Raw genomic sequence first — 18181 nt, 5'->3', positions numbered from 1 at the left:
TTTTAGAGACCCAGTTTTCTCAACTGTAAATTAGAAATAATTGTTTCTAGCATGAAAGATTATTGTGAGGGTCAGAAGATGCTCAGGCACATAGGTAGTACCCAATCAATGGTTACTATTATTATTCCAGTGGGTCATTGCTATTACTCCACTGAGTTCATACACACCTAACCAGTAGTATCCAGGTCACATACCCACATCTATTGCTAAATAGAAGGATTATATTATGGAATTTTAATGAGCCCAACTTACTTCTTAGAAACTTCGCTTTCCTCTTCCATAGGATGAGTTTATTAGAGATGATACAGAAAGTTGAAAAACCAGCTGGCACTCCACCTTCCCATGGGACAATATCAACTCTCTAAAATGAACCGCTGAAAACCTACTGAGGGTCCCAGTAGATCTGGCAGGTTGCTGGGCACAGTCCTGTGACAAGTCCAGGACCACTCCTGACACCACAGGCTGAAACTGAAGAAAATAATCCAGTGCCCATGGGTCATCCCTTTGCCTTAAGATCGCTCGTACTGAACTAAACAAACCCACCATTTGCTGAGCGATTATACATGTAAAGTAGATGGAAAACACCTCAAAATGAACAGTGCTGACTCTGCAGGATACTGAAAGCCATCCTAGAATATGAATCAGGCTAAAATCCAGACAGTTACTCCATGTGCTAATAACCACGGTGACGTGGAATTGATCCCTCGTTTCCTCTTTGGGTCTTAATCAATATTCATAGGGAAAGCCAGGATGCCTCACTCTTCCCTGTTCTATTTCCTATTTTATAAAGAAAAGATAGTTCAGGAAGGTAAAATTTGTGAGACTGGGTCTGAAGGTAATCAATAGATTACCGTAAAAGTTAATTAATTTACAATTTATTTGATAATTTATTTAGATCTTTAAGAAACTTCTGGACATTATGCAGTAAAACTCAAAGTAACTCAAAGTTAATTAAACTCTAAGAACGGTGTTATTTTATACCATCACACCACTACCTCCAACACACACACACACGCATGTATCTTTCAGCTCCCACACAGGCACATCATGTACCTTTCAACAACCCCAAAACATTTTTAATACTTGGCCAAGTGGCATTGCTAGCATTCATCTGGGAAAGCTTAGGGTTTCATGGTTGACATAAAATATCTAAATTTTAAAACTTAACACCTGTTTGAAAAATGAAGTCTGAAAAGACATTTTGCTAAAAGATTCCACAGGCAGATGACTTTACATTTCTTTTATTCATCACTGGGTGACTATTTCAATCCCTATAGCTATTATTTCTAAGTGTCTGTCTCTCTTCAGGTTGCCAGCCACTGCCCCAGATCCTTCATGCTTCTAAAGGACCTAAACTTCTCTCGTTACTAAAACCACTCAAAGTAATTCTTCAACTTCCCTCTTCTCGGCCTTGAAACATCTCCACAGTTACTTTCTCCATGAGAGTGAAGTGATCAGTCCCCGTATAGTCTAACCGCACCACCACAGCCAGGGATGATCTTCTCTCCTGTCTGCCTCTTCACCACCAGCTTTCCCTCACAGACCAGGTAACTGGCAGGGTTACCTACACCTTGGTGTGGCTAAGGAGGGAATTTGAACTTCTTGATTTCTGAAACTTATTCTCTCCTCCTCCCCCAAATATGCTCTTCCTCTCTTATTCCTTTTCTCAGTTTATGGCACCACCACACCCACCAGTTTCTCAGGGGAGAAGCCCAAAGTCCCCCAAATATCTCTGAGTTATGTGGTACTTTCTGTGTATGAGATACTTGTAGAAGTATTTTACCTGTGTCTGCTCATTTAATCCTTTCAACCACCCTATTTGAATAGGTACTATTAATATACCAGTTACACAGATAAGAATAAATGAGGCACAGAAATTACACAAGTTTTCCAAGGTCGTAAGGCTAGTCAGTCCACCTGAGCTCAGAGACGCTGCCCCAGCTGCCCCAGTCGCTTCCTGCGTGGCTCTTCCCCTTCTCCATCGCGCCAACCGTGAACTCCTGCTCTTCTGCCTCCACATATCCGTCTTCTCATCTCCCTTCCCACTACCTTAGAGCAGGACTTCATTTTTAATAACCTTCTAAGTGATTTCTCTGCCTCTAGTTTTTCAGTTTCTCTTCCTTCTGGTCCATTTCCAAAAGGCACAGTTCTGATTATTTCCCTGTGCCTCTCAATAACATCCAAGAGCGTCTCTTTTACCCCTGAATTAAACATATCTCCTCAGCCTGACGTTCAGTGTTCTTTGCATTGTTACCTCCATATGTCTTTTGACGCCTATCTCCCAAACTAGAATATTCGCTTTTCCCGTGAGTTTTCTGTCATATGCTCTATTTTCTCCCCATACCAACTGTGCAGAATATACTGTACTTCTAACCTGGGAAGAATATACTGTGCTTCTACACTGCAGAATACACTGTGCTGTCCCAAAATCAAAGCCTAGTGGTGGATGGAGATTTCAAATCCGGCTTCAAACAGAACTCCAGGCAGCTGTGGAGATGACGAATTTTCCTCTCCCTTGCCTGTAGCACCTCAAATTCAGAATGCTGCTGACCAAGGCAGAGTCCAGGTAGATCAATAAGTGTGTGCCCTCCCCTTGTTCCTACCAGCATCCAGTCACAGAGGGAATGGGTCTGAAAGTCATTCTGGTTTCCCTTGCCCTTCTCTGACTCAACACTTGGAGCACCCAGTTTAATCCTCAGTTCTCCTATTATCTCTTCTTTATACTCTGCCGCCTGTACTCCCTTCTCACTTCCTCTGATGTGACTCTCTTTGGGCCACTAATGCGTTACTCAGACTGAGAATAAACTTTCCCCTTCTCTTGTACCATGCAAATATCCAGTAGGGAATTCTGGCTGGACTCGGCTTTCTCTTAGGTTCCACTAGTGCCCTCTCCAGCAACTCTGTCTTCTCTTTGCTCTCAAGGCACCACCCAAGTGGGTGGTCCAGGCCCACAATCTGCTAGGGATTAATGATGATGACTCTGCATGCAACCTCCAGCACGCATGTCCTTTACAGACCTCGATAGGTAAACCTGGTGATACTCTGCTGTATTTCAAGGCCCATCTCTTGTATCATCTTTCTGGGGAAACCCTCAATTCAGACCATTTAATAAATCTCATTTTTTCTTTTTATCTTTGACTATGTCCCAGGCACTATGCTATGGAATTTATGTGCATTACACACTTAATCTTTACAGGAAAGAGGTATTAATATTGAGCCTACATTTTTAGACAGGGAAATTAAGGTCTAAGGAGTTAAGTGCATGATCAGGATCATACGGAGTTGGGGTCGAACTCAAGTCCACCTGACTTTTAACTCCTGTACAGTAATTTGGAGAATGTTTTATGTTACATAGTTATTTGTGTGCTATAATTATTTCACCTCTTTCTTTATTTGGGGTCCCCATAAAGGCAGATACCCTATCGTCCTCCATTTTGTATCCACCCGTAGCAGCTAACAGAGTGTCTTGAACAAAGTGGGACCTCAACAAATGTTTATTGAATTGAATAATTGACAACAAATTATTTGAGATTTATAGGGAACTGGTGAATCTTTACACTCATGTGAGTTGTCAGACTTTATTCTCTCCAGGTATATAAACAAAACAATGTACATTCTCTCGCTCTTTCTCTCTCTTGCTCTCTGTCTTTCAAAGACACTGGATTTAGAAGCTGGGTGTATTTGACAGCTGAAATGAAACGCACCAAGACAGGACTAGAGCTCCTGCGTTTTTATGTCGCTGATACCACTTGGCCAACTCAATTGGCACTCTATTTTTTTTTATTTTTATAAATCTTTCAAGTGGAAGACATAGAAGATGGGGACAAAATAGAGAATGGATAGTCTAAATTCTCTTTGCCTAATTCAGAATCTGTGAAAATCCAAGATGAGATAAAAACGAGGTCTACGGTTTCTCTTCTTTCCTCTCAGTAGAAAGGAAAAAACAAGGCAGGGAAGATTAGTTTAACTGAGCAAATGAACAATACAAGCCACATTGAACAGGCATGTTTATCTGGCTGCTTAAGAGAACGCACTGAATTCAAGTACTTGGGAGCATCTTTCCAAGTGCAAGTGGCTGGTTAAAACTTAAGGGGGGCCTTGGGTTGTTGTGGCTGGTACTCTGCTTTTCCAATTACAAACAATTTTCACCTGCTCATTAAAGCAGGCCTTCTATACAAGCCTTCAGTTCAATTAAATAAGTATTTATTGAGTGTCTATGCTGTGCCAGACTGGGACACTGTGTTCAGTCCTCAGTTCAATTACCTATGTGTCCTCGACAAAAATAAAACTGTTTCTTCCAAAGACCCTGTAATTCAGATGTTCACACTAATCTTGACTGAATTTCACTTCCATGTACCTAAATTGATGGCATTTTATTCTAGAGCTCTGAGGAAGTGAGGTTAAGGAGCTTGTGCAAACCAATGACCGAAACAAATGAACTGTTGAAATTTCTGACGAGAACAGTGCCCGCTTTCTCATTTGCCTCTGGGCCTCTGTGGAAGTCTTGGCTTGTTAGCACATTGTTTGATTTTACACAGAGACACATTGCAACCCAATGCAGCAGTAAACTAGACCTGAGAATCAATAGAAACAATCCAAGTGTTAATGTGGCATCATACCAAAATCCACTTATTTCATAATATATTAAATATTGAGCTTAGACTTACCAAAATCCCTGTGCGATGATGCTACCTATTAAAACAAGAGGATTTAACAGATAGAGCCGTCAGAGAAACCTTAAGAAAAAGAAGCAGGAGTGTTCAGTTGCATGTGTATTTCACTGATTTAAAAGGAATACATTTTAGATAGGTCTTCACTATGTGTATTCACATAAGCTGGGTTTGGGAGATTAAAATAAAAACAAACATATAACTGGTTAACCATTTTCCAGGAAAATAACTAATATCTGGTAGTGTACTCTCTCAAAGCTCAGAATGCTGAAATTCTGCACAAATAGAACAACTTTGTAAAATCATTACTCTTATCATGTCTCTTCTAAACCATGGTGTGTAATTGCTATGGAAATGGGAAAACACCTCTTTTTTTTTTTTCCCTCCCAACATGATAACCCATTCAGTCTTTTGCAAGTTTGCTGCAAATGATGCCAGTCAAAAAATCCAACGTGACCCTCAGACATTAGTGTATTAGCCATTATCTGTTACACTTCTGGACCAAAATAACAAATAATATGCCCGGAGGTGCTGCAGCTTGTGACTGCTAGTTTCCCTGCATGGCTTATGCCTGGAGAGTCTCAGATGAGAGGTGATTGCAGAAAACAGTGATTGTGAGATGACTTAGCAGAACCCGTGATGATGTCCTAATGGCCTCCCGCTGGGGGACAGGAGTAATTGTTTGTCAGGAGAGGGAACACATCTATCTGTAAGAAGGCATCTTCTGCAAACCAAGCAGCCATGTGGAAAGGGAAAGTTAGAACCGTAGTGCCAGGAGACGACAGTGGAGAAAACGCAAGGTTGTGTCGAATACAGCAGTAGCTACAAGGGGCAGGGATGGGGCCAGGGAGGAGCGGGTTGAGTGAGATGGAAGTTGTGTGCTTTGGAAAACAATACACACAATGATTTAAAAATGAAATGCCTGCCTGCTAAAGTTACCAGTTTCTTCTGGTAACCTTGAATCATAATGAAGATGCGAGACAGTGCAATGCCAAGGAAGATATTAGAGTACCCAACAGGGAGAGAGCTTGCACCCTTGTACGTTTTCTGGGAGTGTTTTCAAAGCTGGGGCATTCTTTCAACAGAAGTCCTTTCAGTGTTACGTTTTACATGCAATAGCTCCCTTTGTTCATTGCTTACCCTAGTGATCTAAAACAAACCACAGTTTTTAAAATCATACTTTTAAAATCAAGGCCCAGCTATTGTATTTACATGCATTAGAAACATCGATGTCATCTCGCACAATTGAAGGATGCTCAGAGCCCTGTTTGCGGCTGCACTGAGCATCCTCCATTTGATCAAAAATAAGCGAGGGCAAGTAAGCTAATTAATACTGCAAAATGCTAATTCCCTCCACCTTTTATCTTGGGCCTAAATTATGATTTTTATCTAATTTCTGAGGAACTGAAATGTTCATGCCAGTGGAGTCTGTCATTATTAAAATATAAATCAATGCATAAAAGCATATTGGCCTATGGGAAAGACTGTAAAAAATGTAATGCCCTCCACAAACAGCTGTGTTCCTGACCCAGCGGTGTTTCTGTTTGCTTTGCTGACAGGCGACCAGATTGTATCTATTTTAGTACTTCCAGCGCATCTGAAGATATTCCCAACAACATAGATTGTAAAACATAAAATTTTATAACAAGTTGCTATCATTAACATAAAATAAATTTTAGGCAAATAAACTTTCCCTTCCCACCTCACCTCTCAAATCTACAAATACAATCTGCTGTTAAATATCAGATTAAATGCGACTGGATGCATTTTTTAGTTTAAAAGTTTAGAGCAGCGTTAAGGAACTTTTATATGAACATGAGGCCCATGGAACTTGGGAGGTGCTATGTATGTGAAAATCCCTTTGCAAAAATTGCCCCGTGTTTCTGTGCTTGGAAGGCTTTCAACCACCAGCAGCCGTTTTAAATCAGAGGTATCAATAGTTATCACGGCGGTGCTAATGTGGCATTGAATTCCAGGAGGAGAAGGAAATGGAGGAAGGCGAAGTGAAGGAGAAAGGAGACCCGTGCTTGTGTTATTTAAGAACGCATACTACGATTTAGGGTGATCAATGAGGGTTTTCCCAAGATGTAGGGCCTTCAGTGCTACACCAAGAAAGTCTCAGGCCAGCTGGGGCAAGCTGGTCACCCTGCAAGTTGTAATTCCACGTATGAGCCCATATAATATAGACCTTATAAAAATGCAAGGTGAGCTTTCATTGCGTTACAATTTCTCACAGTTCAGAATCTCAGGTTTCACTAGCCTGCCTTTAAAATTTCTTGTGCCGTTGTGATATCTACTCTAATACCCATACATTTCCTCACAGTATCACTGGTCTGTGTGTTTCTGTCTATTGGTCCCATTAGAACTAATTCAATATCCATGTCCCAAGTTTCAAAATAATTTCTGCTGGTTTTTTTCCTATGTTAAAACCATCAGAAAGAATAATTCTTTTGTAATCCTGAATGGCCATGTTGTTTTGAATGTAGCCGTGGTCCAGACATCCAAGAGCAAGAGAGTTATGTTCTTGCCACGGCGGGTGATTACAAGCAAGCTATTACCTTCAAAACAAACACATCTATGCTCTCTGGTGGTGTACATATTATACTACAGCTAACTAAATTGTATTTGCTTTATTAGGAATAAGAGTCTCAATTAAGACAGATTATAATGTATGTTTGAATTTGTAACATCACCAACAAAAGCAACACTCTCGTGTGACCATTTATCAACTTTTCCTTTATTATTATGTGTTATAAAATAAAAAGATTCTACAAAAGTGAGATTCTACAAAAGTGTGATCTGAGTCTACTGATAAGGTTTTTCTAACATTTCTGTTACATTGTGGCATTAATTCTGCATGGCTAATTTTGAAATAGGTATTCAGATGGAATAACTGACAGGTTCAATCCCTATAGATGCCTAGATTTAACCACAAGTCAGCATCTGAACCTGAAGGGTGAACCGACCCAATTCATAGGCAGCATTCGCACAGCCTCAAAGAGTGTCAAATGATTTCAGTATACACACTTGAGACATCGATGTCAGTGAGGACTCATGTACGGGCTTGAAGAATCCATGAGAATAGAAATAAAACTTAAAATTCATTCTTGGTAGAAGCACATACGTACAAACTTTAAAAAAAAATAGCTTCCAATACACATTGAAACATCATAAATAGGAAAGCATATAACCCACTTTTTTCGTAAGATCAAAGCATCCCGCTACTCTCTCAGAGCTACCAACAGATCCTTCCTTATATGCGCATATTCATCTCTACTTTTGGCTGCTCTTAATCTCAATCAAGAGCTTATCTTGGTATTATACTTGTGGCATTAAGAGGGCACTTATGACAGATCCACGGGCTCCAGCTCACATTAGCTGAAGGCTCTACTGCCAGATTAATCTCACCAAAATACTATTTCCATCATGTCCCTCCGTAGACCAATATCTTCAGTGACTCTATACTGCGCATGGAATGGAGTCCAGACTCCTCGTGCTCACACCAGCCTGATCCCAAACTACTTTCATTATTGTATCCTCTTAAATAATTTCCTTCATTGTGAAAGTATATTACCACACTGCAGAAATTCTGGAAAATAAACTTCCTCTGATGAATTCTCTTAGAATTGATATCTCACTCTCTGAACTGTATGTGAATGGCCCTAAATTGAACCTCTGTATTTAAGCATTCTGGATGCATAAGCTTTTATCTCTTTACCTATTCTCAGTCACTATAGATGGCCAAGTGCATAGTAGATGCTCAAGAACAAATGCTCCTCTCTTTATCTCCCACTGCCCATGAAATTCTTTTACAACTTAGTTATATTTAGTGGATGTCAATTGTTTCAAATTTTTATATTTGTCAAATATGTCGAAGAATACAAATTCTGAACCTGTCAGGTCACCTCCTGCAGCCATGCAGACGGGTTCTCTGGAAAAAACAATCACCTCCCTCCTACCTTAAAGAGCTTACCTATTCTTATAATCCAGGACTTGATATATCAGATGAAGTCAAGAGTTTTGAATAATTGTGAGAATTTCAATATCTTTGAAGATTAATTTATGTACATCCTCAGTTTAATAGTTATAGTTTGATCTAATTAGAAATGGGAGATAATTTATAGTTTGGGCTGTAGGAAAATGGTGGAAAAGTAATATTTTTATACCAACCAACCATTAATCGCATCAATAGCAGGAAAATAAAGTGCAAACGAGTGACTTGAAATGAAACGTAAAGACCTCATATATTGCTCAAAAAAATATACACACCTTCTTTTTAATTTCATGACCTAATTTGCTCTCCCCAAAAACACTCTTAGCAGAACAAGGATTGTTAGCTCTATCAAAATGAGGAAAATGAGGCTGAGAGGCATTAATCACTTGCCAAAAATCACGAAGTTTGTGAACAGTAGAACTGAAGGAAGAAAACTAAGTGTACATTAACAAATGTATTAAATAAATGAGCTATTTTTCATTTTAAAGAGTGTCACATGCAGAGAAGAATCTGAAGAGTGACTCAGTGGATATAGCACGTGCCCTCCATCCATGCATTAACCAAGTCAACAAATACCTATGGACTGCCTGTCACGTGCCAGGCACTGTGGCGACACAGGGGAGTCTATGAGTGAACACAGCGCAGTCTTGGCCTTCCAGTTGCCCACAGGCAGGTGAAATAGACAGTGAAGAGCCAGCGCAGTGGGGCGTGAGCACCGCTCTGAAGCTGGGACCCATGCCTGAGGGGCACCTGAGCCTGTCCTAGGAAGTCAGGAAGCCTTCATTTTATTCAACATGTATTTATTGAGCTCCTACTATGGCCCTGGCACTTTGCTGACAGTAGGTATACAATGATGATAAGCGGTAAGGATTACTTTGTAACCCCCAGTGAACAGCTAATAAAGCAAGTTCCGGAGTAGGTTTTTGTCTCTTGAGGCTGTTGATGGGGAAGATGTGCTTCATCCTACACTCCTCAGCTTATAGGCTTGTAGATGTTTGATGTCCCCCATCAGACAGTTCTTCTAGTTTGAATGGCAACTTTAATTTGCAGATCCCAGCACTTAAGGTCAAAATGTGAAAATAAGAGGTAATCATAGTTCCTATCAGCCTCATCTCCACCCATTTATTTCAGCAGCCACCATTTCCAGTGTTCTTCACGAACAGTTTGGCATACTTTAGAAGCTTCTAGCCATTCACCTTGCTGCTGATCACTCTGTGACATAACTGGACCAGTACCATATTTTAGATGACTAATTCAAGGCAGAAGCTCTCAAGTCCTGGTTTTAAGAGTTGTAAAAGGGAGCAAAAACGGAAGTGCACACAGCCTGTCATTCAACTTCATAGTCAGCCCTACCAGTGGAACATTGGGCCTCTGTCCCTATGAGAACCTGCTTTTCTGCATTTAGTCTGAGAGCCACGTGGCTTGGCAGCCAGAACCTTGACCAGTGCTTACAGCAGTTCCCAAAGCATTTGCTGTACAGGAGCAAGATCGAGTATTTATTTATACTTGCAAAAAAAAAATTTCTGCTGCAGGCCAAGCATAGGTACTAGTCACACATTTTTGCCGGTTGCTCAGGGAAGACCAGGACCTGCAGGGGCCCCAGAGATGCTGCCATCTCTGTCCATATGGACAGAAGCCCTATTACATGTGCAGGCTTCCTTGCCAGGCTCTGCAACTCAGATCTCATCATTTGGGTGGGCTCAAGCCAGGAAGTACTCTTGCCTCACGGGAAACTCAGCTCCTGATCTGTCACCACCTCAAGGGTATTTGCATTCTGAGAATTTGCTCCACTCACTCCCTATTTTGGCTTCTGTGTGATTCCAGGTCAGGCATTCAGCTAGTACCACTAAGGCTACCTTCCCGGGGTGACCACATGGCTCTTTGCATGAGAATATGTTATGGTCAAATTTCAATCATAGAAAAATAAGTGAAACATTACCATTTATTAATCATAGCTCACGAGAGTGACCAAAACCTCAAAGTAATTGCAGGCCAGAGACAAACTTTGCAAGCAGGCTTAATTCTTAGTTAAGAAGAGTTGGCTAGTGATGCCCATAACAACTTGGATGAATCTCCAAGGCATTAGGCTGAGTTAAAGAAATGTTCTCTAAAGTTTCCATACTGTATGATTCTATTTCTACGACATTCTCAAAAAGATAAAACTATAGAGATGGAGAAAAGATCACTGGTTGTTAGGGGATGGAATGGGGAAGAGATGACTCTAAATTGATAGAAGGTGAGAGTTTCGGGAGAGATGGAACTATTCTGTATCCTGACTATGGTAGTGGTTACACGAATGTATACGTGTGTTAAAATTTCATAGGACTATATCCCAAAACAACAGTAACAAACCAATGAATGCATGTAAAAATTGATGAAATTTGAATAAGGGCTGTAGTTTAGTTAATAATGTTAATAATATTAATTTCCTCATTTTGATAATTCTATTAGTATCTAAGATGATATTATTGGCAGAAGTTAGATGAAGGGTACACAAAAATTCTCCATACTATTTTTGCAACTTCTGTGAAAGCTTAAAATTATTTAAAAATAAAAAAGTTTTTTAAAAAGTAAGAAATGGTAAGTAAGTACATTAGCAAGACCCTCACTTTCAGTGATTAGATATTTGCAGTCTTATTTTTTAAATGGAGTTATGATCGATATAACTTAATTTAAAAAGGTAACTCCCAAGGACACAGCTAGCCTGTGGAATTACAAAGGATTATCTTCTGTCTTTGCCTATACTATTTTGGGCCTGGTCTTTGAGATGGAGCCATTACCACCACAGCTTATGGTAATATGTACCTGTGGTCTGGGCTTTTCATTACCTGGCTGAATTGCTTGCCTGAGTGTCAGACTTAAAGACCCAGTTGCCTACTAGACACTCACCCATTAAAGTCACCCAGGTGAAAACTTCACCAATTATTATTACTCCCCCACACCATCTCTTGTCCCTGCTTCTTACCACCACAATTGTACTTTCCTATTGCTTTTTGGACCTTGGTTGGTAAAGAATAGATAAGAGACAGAATTCTGTGAGTGATCCTCAACAACTCTTTTATTCCCAATATCCAATTTGAGCTAAGTCCCTCTGATTACACATCTTAGACACGTGCTGACTTCTCTCTCTTCATCCCCATTGACCCTACCAAGACATTTTCTCAACTGTCTTGTTTTAATAGCCTGTTGCTAGAATCTTTAATTCCAATTATGTAATACTCAAGTGTAACAGGGTGGTCTTTGAACATGCAGACCTGATTTCACTGCTCAGATTCCCATGGCTGACTAAAAACTAAAGTCCAGCCTGCCTTGTGTATAAGATGGACACTCAAAGACCTGTCCCTTACCCACCTTTCCAGCCTAATATCTCATCACTTCCCTTGTGAAATGTATGCTTCAGAGACACTCATCTACTTCCAGTGCCCTAGAGGAAACTTGTGGCTCCCTTTCACAAACTGTTTCCTCTGCCACAAATTCTCTTCTTACCCTGTCCTCCCTGCAGATCCCCCATTCACTTCCCAAACCCGGCACAGTCACAACTTTCTCTGAAATCCCAACATAAGAGTTAAGCATCCCTTCATTACCTTATATATATTTCTATTACTAACTATATATTTTTTACATGCCTACCTCCTCTACTCTGTGTGAACTCTGAATCTAAACCACTGCTTGTCCAGTTTTGTGTTCCCGGGCCTAAGACAGAATATAGCAGGGCTCAGTAAATGGACTGTTAAATAAATAAATGAATGGCTCATGAATAAATCAATGTTCATGTGTCTCTTTAAAGCTATGTATTTAACAATGATGTAAATGAAAGTTATATAATAAAGTACTTAATATCTGGTGCACTCTGACTTAGAGGACTTGCTTATCTAGTGCTTTTATAACTAAACATATCAATAACAAGATAAGCCAGATGACCTTATAGTTGGTAAACTGGAGCCGTTGAACTCTATAGCTCTTCTCCAGAGAAAAGGAATATTTTCAGCATTTTACGCAGTGGAGGGACCTCATCCAGAAAAACAACCTTAGTACCCCCCTTGGAGGTTCATTGGGTTGCATGTGTTTTGAAGAAGTCACATTTGCCTTCAACCCATCCCTGTTGCTGGGAAATGAAACCCAATGTGCTGACAATGAATCAATAATATGTTGATACTGTGCATGGGGATTAATCAAGAGCCCTCATTCTTCTTAGGACGGATTTCAAGCTGCCAGTAATCAGCAGAGGGATGCGAGCAGGAGAGCAAGCCAAGCACACACTTGACGGGGACAATCAAGCTGTTCAGACGCTCTGCTCTCCTCTCTGCGGTGAAATTCAGAGACGGCCTTCCAGACTTCAAGACTGGAACTGCACAAACTTAGGTTAAATACCAATTCCCTCCTCTCTCTTTGGGTCAACTAGTACACATTCCAATTACTTAACCTGGAGTTGCTTCTTTTGTAACAGAGACACTAACTTACCTTTTCTCTTATACTTGAGAGGAATATCTAATTAAAATAAAAAATTTTCCCTTTGTTTGGATATAAATGCTTAATTCTTGCAGCTGACCATTTTATCACTTCTTGCTTCCTCATTATATAGAGAGTAAATATCAACTTCACAGAGTAGAGTAAACCATTACCGCTCTGATTAAAGTGACCCTAACAATCTGGAGTTGATTGCCTCCTTCAGGGAGAATTCATTGATAAATAATAATATGAGGACATAAAAGATGCTGTTGTAGCTGCTCTTCTGAAAAACAATACTTAGAAGTAAGGCAATATAAAAACAGATGAAAAAGTTTGTTCCTGTTTTTATCTTCCCACTTAAAATTATACGAAGATAAAACATTCATTCTATTACAACTCTTTAATTTTACACATGAAGAAATGTAAAACTAGACAAGTTAAAGGGATTGTCCCACTACCACCAAGTTCGTTGTTTCCAGAATGTTAACCTGTCTTAAGGAAACCTATCTGCGTCTCCCTGACTTGACTGACGACCCCCCCCCCCCCCGGTCCTGATTCCCCATCTGTACAGGCAGTGCTCTCACGCAATGCTAAATGTTCCCTTGGCCTGAAACTGGATTGCACAAACCTCTGATCCCTGCCAGAAAAAAACTTGCAGTCTTGGCCTCTCCTATCCTGTACTCTATCAACCAGCACCCCTCATGAATATTCGCCAGACATGCAGGACATCTTCCACACCATCTTGTAGGTCCATTTTCTATCCATCTCCACCCTACTCTGTGCCCCAGCAGGCTGACGGCTATGGATTGCATCAATATGCAACTTTATCTTCCGGTTTCTGATTGGATTTAGCAATTTGGAGCACCACAGGAGATGGAGAAAAGAGAGTGAAGTCACCAAAGACATTCATTCCCACAGCTCCCTCCCCACGGGGTCAACTCCCTCAACCCAAGGTCACAGCACCTACTGGGTGCCCTCTTCCCTGGAAACAGACACCCACTGTTACAGGCTATGCTATCACTTGTGGTTTCTTTATATCATGCTCACACCTTTATAAGTGATGCCTTTGTAGCTAATTCTCCACAAACTACCCACTTTCTTTCTTGTTTGGATCTCAACTAATACATGAAAGGAAGACAAAGAAGGAGTAGAACATAAAGCACTGGAAAAATAACGTTTGTTCTGCTCATCGCTATCTCATCTCTCTTCCTATCTCATTTTCCAATCCATGTTTACTAGCAATGCAAACTCTAAGCATAGGAACTTTATTATCTGTACGCTGTTCTCCTTATTAGAATGTTGTTTAAAAAAATATACCACTTAACCTAAGCAATAAATGATCGCATGTATATCATGCCATATCTTACATTTGCAGAGTACATAAAATGGTTTTACTTAGCTCTTTTGTGATAATCCTTATCTCCTAAAATATTAAAATGTGGAAATGCTCTTAAGAGAAACTTTTAATATGTTACTACCTAATTGAACATATTCTTGTTGAAGTGCTGATATTCTTACTATATGTGTGCAACAGTGCTCTAATCAGTTAAAAAACTGATTAATAGCATACAGTTGGATCAATCTACTGTAGAAGGACATGATCTCCTCCCCAACTTCGAAAGTTATAGTTCGAAGACCTTCATGTAAGAATGAGCTCATAACTGGGAAGTTTAAAGTATAATTTTCAAAAAATTCAAAACAAGATCTCATATAAATAAAAAATGAACACATCTCAAAGATTTCATTAATTAATTAATGAAGGAACAGTCAGATGGAAAGGCTAGTTCAAAGGAGATTTTGAGAAAGAGAGAATTCTGTAATGACAAAGATTCTCTCCTTGAACTGATTCTAGTCAAGACCTCTAAGCCTTGACCTTGGGCTTTAGTGTCTGTCTTTGTCAGGCCTTCGGCACCCAGTTGTAGTAAGAATTTTGCTAACCTGGCCTGCCTGCAGCAAGAAAGCAAGAAACCTGTTAGGTCAGTTTAGCAAGAATCCCCCCAGCCTTGAAATCTTTTCTTAGTAATTTTCCATCCACCGACCCCTCACCCTGCTCCTTGGCTACAAATTTCCACTTTTCTTTGTATTCAGAATTGAGACCAATCTCTCTCACCTACTGCGGAAACCCCATTGCAGTGGTCCCTTGAATAAAATCGTCCTTACCGTTTTTTAACAAGTGTCAGAATAATTTTTTTTAACAATAATCAGTAAGTCAAAGGAATGCTGAAATGGATTTGCTAATAGATACAATACTGCTTAATGTCCTATAGAGAAATAAAACTATAACATTGGCATCGTCTTTTCTACCAGCCGGAAACACACAAGTTAACATGTAAATAGAAAATAATAAAAAATGATTAAGTAGCAAATATTTTAGTCAAGGCGAGTGCGTTCTCCTATAAAATTAAATAATTCTCAGGTGAGAGTATGTTAAACAATGACATTGAAAAGTCATTCAGTCATCCTCTGCTTTATTTACAAGTTTGGGATAATTTTTCCTAACAGAAGATATTAACACTTTATGGAACATGAGGTTGGTCTGGATGAAGTTATCAGTAAGCCTAAGCCATCCTCCAAATGTTTCATTTACTGAAATCAAAATAAAGGCAAAATCCTACAGAAGCATATCATAGTTCAATCTCCACTGATGTTTTATTAAAAATAAAGAAAAAGACTTGCTGTGATCTAGAATTCATTATACTCTTCTTCCTCTCCATCTATCCCAGGTTAGAACGGGCAATGTAAGTGAAGTTCATGGGATTCTTCCTTTTCTATATAACTTTAATGAATTTCTTTTAGATGTACTCCCCTGATAACTAAATTATCATAATATATAGCTTTTCTCCCATCTATGCTGACTCTGCAAGTTTTCTCACACATGGCAAATTAAATTTTTAGAAAATTGATTTCACTAGAGGCAGACTTGAAAACTACCACCTACTTCTAAAAAGAGTTTTAAAGTTCCTTCTTACTCAGATTATTCTTAAAAGTTTCCAAATATTTTCCCCTTTGGAGTCTTTTTGAACACTTTTTAACACAATAGGATAAATTAGCTTATAAATATAGGATTTTCTCTCAAAAGTAAAGCTAATAAAATTCAAGAAAATGTGAATAACCCAAGTTTCAAAGGTGAAAAAATGAGAGAAACTATTCCATGGAAAATAAAAAGTAAAAGCTACAATAAATACTTACCATATGTCAAGAATGGAGATGGGCCCATTACACATCTTAACAGCGTGTCTTCACACCAATTCTGCATCATGTGTCTCTGTGAGGTAGAAAGTAGCAAAGCCTACACAGCTAAGAAGTATGCATCAGGATGTGAACCTCTATCGATGGCTCTTCCCTACACCAGGCTGCCTTCCCAAGAAATAATAAATGCCACATTTTATAACTACAAATTATAGTGGCACTAAAGCAAGACAACCAATTGATTTATGAATATCCATTGATTCTCAAGTGTAACACCTTCTCTGCCTTGTTGATTCTGAAAATAATTTCTTCATGAACATAAAATGAGAATAGGATATATTTCATCACTATTAAAAAAAATTTAGTAGCACAATCTTCCGTATCTTTTTAATTTTTTACAAACACTTCATTAAAAATGTGATTGTAACAAAAATAACAACCTTAAAATACTCTGCCTTGCAAAAAAGGAAGCTCTTTGTTTCTTCCAAAATTTTGATGTCAAATCTAAAATGTTTTGCTTTCCTGCAAAAGCATGCTTTTTCTCGGTTTTCACCTGCTGTGAGAATTATTCCTACATTATAATTAGTTCAGATAAATGAATGGCAAGATTGCTCTTCAGATTTTACTTTTTAAAGCTCATTTACATGATGGTCTATGATGACATGGTTATTAACAGTTTTGGGCAATTAATTAGGGTAGTTGGTAGAGTTGTTAGCACAAAATGAAACTAAGAGGTTATTTTAGCAAATCCTTCTGCTCAGGAGACAGGATGGTAGCCATTAATCCACGCTAACTGAACCAATAGTGCTGGTGCTCCTCTCACAACACTTTATTTGATAGGCGGTACATTATTTGGTAGGTTGTTTTTCTTTATTTCAAAGTGTGAAGTTTTGGTATCCTTCCAACTACTGCCACATCCCTCTCCCCTTTCCTCTCCAAGCTACGGAGCAGTGACTGTGAAGCGACTGCTTTCTCTTTCTCAAGAAACTCTTTCTTTGATCTCATTACAGGCTCCATCCTACAGAAGCCTAACGTAGTAAAATCTCCAGTGATAGCTTATGAGAACCAAGAAATGCCATTCTGGGCCTTAGGATTTCTCCATTTCTTTATACACTCACCTCCTCTTTCCCAGATACTCATCTAGTACTTCCCAATATCAGTTCTTATTTCCTTCCTGGGCCCCAGCCCAGGACAGTTAGGTGGGACCTGAGCCTAGCCTTCTGGACAACGAGATGCGACTGGAAGTCACGCTTGTTCTTTCAGGATGAGCGAGTAAAATGCTTCTGCCCAGCTTTCCACTCCCTTTCCACTCCTTTCCTTTCCACTGAGCCACCGCATAGAGGATAGTTGTCCTAAAGTGTCACCCAGACCCACGGAGAGCTTTCCCTTAGTGAGAAATAATTTTTGCTGTGTAAGCCTCTGAGATTAACATTGCATCAAAATTTAGCTTACCCGACCAATGCACCTTGAGAAGGACTTGAAGTCAGACGCTCTGAGACTGGTGCCTTCTGAGTTTGTTTATTCAGAGCCCTTTATCCATTCATATTTCTGACGCTCGACACTGTGCGTGTGCCCTCAAACATTTATTACAATTCAGACAAATGGGAACAAAATGTTTTTTCAGCTTTACTGAGGTATAATTGACAAAATTGTAAGATATTTAAAGTGTACATCGTGATGACTTGATATAAGAGCAATAAATGTTTTTAACAAAAAATATAGATAGAAAATGTAAAGTAGAGAAAAACATATTATTGTAAAAGCTGGCTGCAATTCCACCTGGATCCCTCAATAGAACAGAGGAAATTTATTTTAAAAAAAGAACAGCTTGTGTTTGAAAATAAACAACTTCGTGGGCCTTCTTGTTTTGAAAGGCAAA

This window comes from Diceros bicornis, chromosome 2, assembly GCF_020826845.1.
Source record: "Diceros bicornis minor isolate mBicDic1 chromosome 2, mDicBic1.mat.cur, whole genome shotgun sequence".
In the NCBI taxonomy this organism is placed as follows: Eukaryota; Metazoa; Chordata; class Mammalia; order Perissodactyla; family Rhinocerotidae; genus Diceros; species Diceros bicornis.
The sequence above is the reverse complement of the archived record's forward strand: the minus strand, read 5'-3'. Positions refer to the sequence as shown.